The sequence below is a fragment of the Triticum aestivum genome, chromosome 2B (genome assembly GCF_018294505.1).
Source record: "Triticum aestivum cultivar Chinese Spring chromosome 2B, IWGSC CS RefSeq v2.1, whole genome shotgun sequence".
Classification (NCBI taxonomy): Eukaryota; Viridiplantae; Streptophyta; class Magnoliopsida; order Poales; family Poaceae; genus Triticum; species Triticum aestivum.
In genome coordinates, this window is record NC_057798.1 from 529,000,088 (window position 1) to 529,009,669 (window position 9,582).

The window sequence follows — 9,582 nt, forward strand, 5'->3', positions numbered from 1 at the left end:
CGACGCGTGGCTCGGCCATCGACACGGCACGGCGCGGCCAGTGGCACTGTGACGGCTGCAGCGGCTAACGGGGCAGGCTACGCGCGAGCACGCGCCAGCAGGGTGCGGCGCGACGAGCCGGCCAGCGGGACGGCGGCGGGCGGCATCAGCAGGACGCGGCGCTTCACGTGCGATCAGCGGGGTCGCGGCCAGCGCGGCGTCATTTGGACGCCGGCCTCGGGATGCGATCTTCATCGCGTTCATCCGGAAAAACGACGGCGCATGGCATATCTGGTGCTTTTGTGGCGGTACCGCGATCATCTGGATCGCGATCTGTACCGACTCCCTATAGTGCAGTCAACAAGTTTCTCTTAGTCCAAGAACATCGACATTGGTCGGCGACGTGTTCGTCCGCTTGGTTCTTGGGAGGAAAGTCCGCACCATAGGTAGATCAAATCCGAAAAATAATCTAATCGCAAAAAAGGAATCATAGTAACAAGGGGAATCCATTTTTGTAAAAGTGGGGATCAAATCTTATACCTCCGCGGGATCGACGAAAGCCTGCGTGATGCAGGCTTGACGCAGGCTTGACGGAGAGTTGAGGGAGTGAAGCGTGCTGATAACGTGTTCCGCAACTCCGCCGGCGAGTCCGGTCCGAGGTTGCGGAGCGAGGGCGAGCGTCATAGACGAATTAGTCGAACGCGAAATTAAAAGACACAGAGAGACATGAAGGAGACCAACTTTATTAATCAATGATCAGGTGTTACAGTGATGGCTCCTTGTTGCTTTATATAGGGACTAGGGGGTCAAGGGATAAGTACCCACTTAACGTAAAGTGGGGAAACGGGAGGGGCTAGCCCGTGCGATTTGCACGCGGCCGCCGCCACCCTCCCGGGTGGCCCGGTTTCCCAACAGCACTCACCGAATATGCACACGCGTGCATGCGTGCAACTTTAGGCTGGCCATAGTGGGGGTAACATAAGTAGTATCATGCACTTGGGACTCGCAAACATGCTTATGTGGCATGCAATTAAAGAAGAAAGAGATGGTCATAGTAATATAGATAGATACTGTAACATAATAAATGTGATGCTACTATGTGTCATGCATGACAATAAATGAGACCATCTAAGATACTAATCTATGATACTATGCACTATAGAGGTAGTAACATAGACTAGTAACATATGGGCCGAAATCACTATTCTGACCTTGTCAGCAATATTTGTCGCAAACTGAACTCGACATGGAAGTATTTCACGATCTAACCCTTTTAGCAACACCACAACCCGTGGCGTTTCTGCCCAACTAAGAAACGTCGGGCCAGCTAACGTTGCATCGGCACATAGACACGCCAAGCTAGCTAGCGTTTCTGTCCAATTTAAAAACGCCATAAGCTGGGGCGTTGCTGCCCAATGTAGAAACGCCATAAGCTAGGGCGTTACTGGCATGGCCCACGGCAGGCCGGCTGCTAATGTGGCTGAGCATGGAACGCCAATGTTGTTGGCGTTTTCTGAGCTTTCACCAACGCCATTGACCACAGCGTTTGCTCCTTGGTAGTGCAGATGCTTGCATTGTATCCATGAATGCATGCATGCACGTAGGCCTAGCATGCACCATGAAGGTGCTTATACTTCCAACAATAGCAAGGCCTAGTATGCCCTTTGCTTGCATCCATCGTTCTCTTCTCCCTCCCTCTCTCATCCTGTCGCTGGCTTTGTAGGGCATGCATGCATGCAGCTTGAGAGAGAGAGAGAGAGGCACCTCTTACAAAGCCCTGGCTAGGTATTTAGTAGAATGGAGAGAGGGGCACCTCTTACAAAGCCCTGGCTAGGTATTTAGTAGAGCAGATGGGCAGTAAAAAGTACCTTTGAAGGGCTAGCTGTTCTGCGCATGTATGCTAAATATGAGATATGATTGAGCTTTAGTTGTACACAAGTGACATAGGACCTCATGAAGGCTCGCCGAGAAACTGCTACTATTTCCTACGTGCATGCATGCATGCATTCATGGATGCAATGCCAAGCATCTGCACTACCAAGAAGCAAACGCCATGCTCAATGGCGTTGGTGAGAGCTTAGGAAACGCCAACAACATTGGCGTCCTGTGCTCACCCACTTCAGCAGTCGGCCTGCCATGGGCCATGCCAGTAACGCCCTAGCTTATGACGTTTCTATATTGAACAGCAACGCCCCGGCTTATGGCGTTTTTAAGTTGGGCAGAAACGCTAGCTAGCTCGGCGTGTTTAAATTGGGCAGAAACGCTAGCTAGCTCGGCGTTTCTAAGTTGGGCAGAAACGCCACGGGCTGTGGCGTTGCTAAAAGGGTCAGATCGTGAAATACTTTCATGTCGAGTTCAGTTTGTGATAAAGATTGCTAATAAGGTTAAAACAGTGATTTCGGCCTAACATATGCATGTTACTAGTCTAAGTTACTCCTCACTGTGACCAGCCTTAGCTGGTTACGTAATTGCTGCATCGCCCAGCTAGTGAGTGAGATCAGGCTTCCCGAAGCAGCTTGCATTTACTCGACGGACCGCCCCCGTCCGGCGGTCAACGACGCTTGTCTGCTCATCGTCGCCGCTTGTGCCGTGGCTCGTAGGGAGTAGCACAGTGTTGACGAATCGCATTGTTCCACGCTTGTGCATGGCGCTCTGCAAATTGATTAGACTGGACTTCCAATCGTGTACGTGTGCGCCGGTGAGGCGGGGTGGCCAGCAGCGTGGACTTCAGCGTGGTCGCCGGCCGCCGCCGGCGGAAACTTGCAGTGGGCATAAATTTTCTGGGGGCTGAATGTGCTGTGCCCTGAGCTGCATGCTACCCTGATCGACCGAAGTATTCTTCACGACTCGGTGTGCATATATTTGTCCAAAGATAGTACGTGGCCGCGAATTAACCTGTGGTTGAGTTGGTTAGGTGGACAGTGGTATCCCCAACCCATCAGGGTTCAAATCTTGGTGCTCGCATTATTTCTGAATTTATTTCAGGATTTCCGGCGATGCACTTTCAGTGGAAGGAGACGTTCCCGTCGACGACGAAGCGCCTACAGTGGCTTCGTAAATCTCAAGATGATATGCCGGCTCAGTCTGTTGGAGGTGCTCATAGGGGTAGGGTGTGCGTGTGTGCGTTCATAGGAATGAGTGTATGCGCGTGTATATGAGCGCTTGTGTCTGTACCGATGTAAAAAAAAAGATAGTACGTGGCCGGTTCGAAATTCTCGAAACAAGGGTACGTGGCACTGACAAAAGGGATCGTGGGTTAAATGGACCGTTTGGTGCACGTACGCTAACGTAACGGTGGATGGTGCGATAAGCGGCAAAGAGACGAGGTTACTGGGCACAGCCACAGTCCGCCACGTATGTGGGGAAACATTCATGGCCTCTTCAGTCAGAACCGGCACGCTCACCAGCAGCTACTGTGCCTACCTAGCTTGCTAGGGTGGCCATGCGCGTCGTCCGTCCAATCCGTGTGTCGGTCGGTCTGTTCATGCCGAGGCAGCAAGATGACGTACACGTACTACTGGCAGGTGGCCCGTTCCGTGCCACCGATGAAACCATATGGTGTGTCAAACGCTTTGAACGAATAGCATGCAATAACTGTCGTCGGTCTCATCGTTTTATTCCGGATAAGGTGCTGCTCAACGTCGGCGATATACCTGCCTCATGTGGGGGATCACGACGTGGACGACTCCGCGAACGTTGGCCAGCACCAGCCGGACCGACGTGGACGCACCACCGGTAAGATTTTGACACGCCGGTCGTGATGCCGAAACGTTCGTCGCGCCGGCCATCCAGAGTAGGAAAGCACCGTCCGGGGCCGAGCTGTTACGGTCGTGGACAAAGGCGCAAGGCACAGCCGTCGCGTCGTCACAGGCTACGAATAGTCCGTCCGAACACGATGAGGACACGCGCGCGGATCAAAAGACAGATTCATTTTGGATGAGCGGTCACGGTTTTTTAAAAAAAGAAGAAGGACCTCTGGTCTTTGCATCTGGACGATGTATGCAGCCACTTTATCAATTATTCACACAAGACTTACAAAGTCGTACAACGGTAAGACTAAAGCCACCGTCTAGGCAACATCGGTCGCTACTCCTGTCCAGTTGATGAAGGGATGCTGATAATCTCGGCCTAATATCAAACAGACCTCGCAGCCAAACCTAACATCTATGACCTGAGGTCTCAACCAGGACGCATGCCGTGTATGGGCACCCATCAGTCCGGCGCAGTCCTCAACCAGGACACATGCCGGATATGAGGCCACCGCAGCCACCTGTCACCAATCCATCTTCAGTGCTGTACTGCTGCATCTACCTTACCCGGTCTAGCTGTCGTCGACGCGAGACATCGCCACCTCCTTGCGCGCGTCCATCGTCACGCATCTGTCGGTCACGTCGCCGAGACCAGTCGTCGATGATGCGATAGATACCACACCGCTCCACCACCTATCCACCCAAATCGGTACCTGCTCCAAAACGATGCCTCCAACAAGTAGCGCGACGCCAGACGGACGCCATCGTCCGATCTGTGAAAACAGATCCAGGGTTTCTCCAGAGCAGGCCGAAAGAAGTGACGCGACTTGCTATAGTGAAGTTCATTACTGAAAATCCCCTAACTGATAGCACTTAATTAACGACCCAGCCGGGCAAATGCCGGCATGCAGCGAGCCTACGCGGCCAATGGCGCCGGGAAGTACTTCATGGCACCGGCCTCAACAAGAGCTCCACGTAGCAGGTTGGTGGTCTCGTCGCCGGCCTTGTAGTCCAGGCTCTCGTCGTTGTAGATGTCCCATCATTTCTTCATGAGCATCTTAATGTCCTCCCTGTCCATGTTGGCCTCCTCGCCGGTGTACCTCCACGGCTTCGAACCCTGCATCATTCATGCATGCCATAGAAACATCGATCATGAATTCATAAATAAGATTCATCTGTGAGAAAATCGATGACAAAGGACGTACCGCAGCGCAGTAGTGCACGACCTTGACCTTCTCGAGCTCGACGTTCTCGTGGGGTGCCTCCAGGGCATGGCGAGCACCAGGTTGTACACCGGGGGGATGCGCTTGTACACGTCCCTGAAGAACATGTTGAGGAAGTCCTGCTCGGCGAAGGGGGTGGGATCAGTGACGACGAGCTTGTCGAGGAGGGCCTTGGCGGTGGCGAGGCTGGGCTCGTGCACGAACATGCCGGCGTTGAAGTAGGGCGGCGGCGGCACGCCGAGCTCGCGCTCCGGCCACGCCACCCTGTCCGGGCACTGCTGGCAGTAGCCGATCTTGTACTGCGGTGTGTGGCTCCACGTCTTCTCACATAAGCAGTCCATGACGGCGTAGAAGCTGCCTTTGTCAAGGTCGAAGAGGTGGTCGATGTTGTCGAACATGTCCGTGTCCAGGTACACCATCCTCTCGTACTCCATGAACTGTTCGTACACCAGAATCAGTCAACATCTATCGATAAGATGGAGGAAGAGAGCTAGAGGTTAGTCAGTAGTACTATATATTGTACCTCCCAGTTGCGGAGCTTGGAGTAGTTGATGACGTAGTATGCGATGGCGAACTGGGTCTGGCTCTCCGGTGGGTACACCGGCTCGATCTCGCGGACGAGGCAGCCCTGCTCGACCAGCTTGCGGCGGTGGTCTTCGGGGACGTCGGGGAGCACGGCCACCACGAGCGGGTAGGCGGAGTTGACGGCGCGGAGACCCTTGGCCAGGCCCACCACGCCCTTCCAGTAGTCGCTCGGCTCGAGGAAGGTCACATAGGCCGCCCTCTTCGGCTCGTCCTCCACGATCCCCTTGAGCATGGGAGCCATGGCTCGTTCGATCTCTCTTGTCTTGCTTGAAAGGATGGATGAGATGGGTTCGTTGTGTGTTGTGGACTTGTGCGTGTTTGTGTTTGATGCTTGATGGTGGTGTGGTGCCTGCTGGCGTTTATATAGGCAACGGGGCGAGGGTAGTTCGAATAGATCCGCCATGAAATGGAAAGCATAACAAAAAGTATCTGGATTGGAATGTCTGAGATGGTGTTATTAAGACCGCCATGGCCCTTGATCTGTGGCACCACCTTCTCTTTTACTGCGAGGGTGTTTGTTTTCAGGTACTTATTGGTTTAGGGACTTAAAAAGATCTCTATAAGTCCCATCTAAACCAAACAGGAGGGACTTATAGGGACTTAAAGTGGGCATTTGGGACTTATGAAATAAGACTCTCAAGGAGGATCTTATAGGGACTTATAATTGTAATATGGTTTAGGGACTTATAAGTCCCAGGAACCAAACAGATAGGGACTTTTTAGGGACTTGGGACTTATAAGTTGGTACTAAAAAAAGTCCTATGACTTATGAACCAAACATGCCCTATAACCTTGGTTGATTTGTTTCGGTGGATAATAAGGTGACAAAAACCCAAACATTATCTTCTCGTAGATATCTCATGCCTTGAATGGTAACTGGCGACTTAATTAGAGATGATAAGAAGTGATATTTTTTGTGATACTAAATTACCAACCATTTCTACCACGTATGATTCGTCAACGATGGCATATTCTTGTTTGACTTGTTATATGCTACTGTAATGAATGGCATGCACAATAGCAAGAGAAAATCAATCGATTATCTATCCAATCCAGATAATATTGGTCGATTCATTTGAATCTAACCAATTGAAGCAGGAGGTACGTCGGTTTTACCAAAGGTGGAAGTCCTGGCAGAGTCTAGCTACTTCAACCGCCCTCGCGAGGTGCGTCCCGTGAAATCTATTTCTTTCCACGCCTTCCATTTCTGTCTGATCACCATGCATCCATCATCACAACAAAATGTTTCTGCGGCAGACAGAGGAGATCGATGGAACCTTTTGCGGCACATTCAAAGGAGCCATGGGATGGAGCCATCGGCAGATCGCGAGAAAACTAATCAGCACATGAAGATGATGGTGTGGTCAAATCAAACAAGGACGCTAGCTAGTGCACTATATTATCAGCTCATGACGATTACGTAATGAATTCGTCCGCCCAGCCTGCGTGGAACAATGAGACCAGATCCCAACCAACCTTTTGTTCGTACTACTCAACAGGAAGCTATTGAGCATGGCCGGTGCAGCAGGTTGGTATCACCGTTTTTCCGGATAACGTACGTGGTGTGGCTGGTTAGTTAATTACTCTCCTATGCCGTGAAAACAACACGGCCGGCAGCGGAGAGACGTACGCGTTTTCCCCCGCCGACGCGAGGTCACTCTCGGCCGAGTTAGTAATAGTATCGAGCACTTTTCAATAGCGAGAACTAGCGAGTCTCGAGCTATCAAGATTTGGACAGTGAACTACTAATGAACTCCATCATCTACACTCTCTTCTGCTGGGCATTCAGCCTGTTTCTCACAACCAGGACAATCGTTCTTGGTCCATCTACGGCAAGGTCTTAGGCACTTCGTATTTTTATCATCTACTCACCTTTCGGGGGGTGGACGGCCGTTTCAGCTTGTGGGTTTGGGACCCTCTATTCCACTAAAGTACAGGATCTTCTTATGGTTAGCTTTTTGGGGACGCCTGAACACGAGGGATAATATGATCAGGAAGAACCGGACCTCGGTCATCGCACATGCTGACTGTGATCTCTGCCCGGCCCGAGAGTCCATCGATCATATCATCTTGAGATGCTCTCTTGCTACTACACTCTGGGTCAGGTTCGGTTTGGAGAATTCCGCTTCACGTTCTGCTAACCTCCTGGAGTTCATGCACGTGTCACAACCACGTTGGCCTTCATCAGCTGCTTGGAATGTCCTTGTCGCTGCTGCTGCTGTCACTCTTTGGCATGCCCGGAATGATAGGGTGTTCAACGGCAAAATCTGGTCTCCATCATATGCACGGCTGTACGCATCAGATGTTCTCAAGCTATGGAGCCATCGGGCAAGGAGCCCGGAACACAAACAGGCAGTCTTGCTTTGGTTGCATAGTTTACAAGCATAATGTAGTTGTGCCTGTTCTTCCACTCCTTTTTTCTCCTTTCCTCCTTCTGTTTCTGTTCGATGGGAAGCTTATGGCCTATGCACCTTGGTGCAGAACATAAGCTTCATGTAATGGACCTACGGTCTCCGGGCTACGGCCTGTTTTGAAATATATAAGGTAGAGCGTACTCTACCTTTCGTTTCAAAAAAAAGCGGAGTCCGGTGCTTGGCACTTGGCACCGAAGATAGAAGCGGATGAAACTGAGCTGAGCTCGTCCGGTTGGGGTGCGGGCAGGTGTTTCCTTGCGTGGGTGGGCAGCTCGTGTCTCCTCGCCTTTTCCCTCAACCGCTCAACTCTTTCATGCTCAAAATGTTATAGTGTATTTGAAACGATATAAACGTGGAAATACTTGTCTATGAAACATTTAAAGTGTCTATGAAAAAAAGCAGACAACAGAAAATATTTTGAGAAAGTTACTAATCATGTATTTGGAAAATGTTAAACATGTACAATATGTATGTAATAAGTAGACATGTGTTAAAAAAACTCAAAGAAAGAAACAAAGAAAAAAAGGAAAACAAACAAGAAAAAGAAAAAAAATACAAAACTAAAGAAAACACAGAAGACCGATGCGAACAGTCAAAGTCGATAAACAAAAACACAAAGAGAAAAATTGCGCAGAAGGAGCTACAGTGTTGGCCACGCCCAATAGCTTCGCGCCTAAGGCGTGCCGGTGGTAGTCTTGCAATAAGGGAGACATAGCTCTCGCATGCAGTAACGGCGACAACAAGTTGTAGTCCAATCTGCGTGTCCAGTATCGGCCCAGCTTATCGTCCTTCCACGGACTAAGAGGCATGGCTCAGTGAGATCCCTAGTTAAGGGTTACTTCTTGTAAAGGTCACTTCCACTTTATCGCGTGTGCGTCACCTGTCGCAATTTGGTAATTTCCTTTGTTTTTCTAGATTTGTTTATTCAAAATGTTTTATCTCTTGAATCTTACGTCCAAATCCCAAACCGTTTTAACCCTAGGATTTCTCGCACAGATATCTCCAAACTAGATCACATGTTAATAGGTTTCGACGAACTTTTTGTCAAAGAAAAAGAAGAAAAATCGAAGCCAAAAGCACGATTTTTTCTTCACTTTTCTCCATTTTCAATAAACACAATTGTGCTTTTCATGAAAACAAATCTGTGCCTCCAAGAGAAGCAAATATGTGCTTCTCGTGGAAGCATAGTTTTTTATCTGAAGAAGCACAATTGTGTTTTTCGCAAAAGCAAATTTGTGCTTCTACGGGAAAGGCATGCATGGCTGACGGCAAAGGCATGCACGGCGGACGGCAAATGCATTTGCCGTCAGCCAGCAGACGGCAACACGTTCGGCTGAACAGGCTACGACAAATGCTTCTTTGCCGTCTGCTGGCGGATGTCAAATATGCAAATGTCTTTGCCGTCCGCCAGCAGACGGCAAAGAGCCCACGGCACATGTGTCAGCTTAGGTCCGTTAAGGGGCTAACGGCGTGCTTTGTTGTCTGCCAGTGGATGGCAAAGACCTTTGCGTATTTGGTTGCTTTGCTGTCTGCCAGCGGACGGCATAGCGTGCCACGTGGCAGCACCTGGGGGCCTGGCCTATTTGGTTGCTTGGTCATCCGCTGGCAGACGGCAAAGATACAATGGTCTTT

The 9,582-nt window shown here is 50.4% G+C and overlaps 1 pseudogene; it reads right to left on the bottom strand.

Annotated features, from left to right (window-relative positions):
- Positions 1-4,099: 4,099 nt before the first annotated feature.
- On the bottom strand, positions 4,100-5,844 carry LOC123041568 (galactinol synthase 2-like; annotated as a pseudogene).
- Between the last annotated feature and the right edge of the window lie 3,738 nt (positions 5,845-9,582).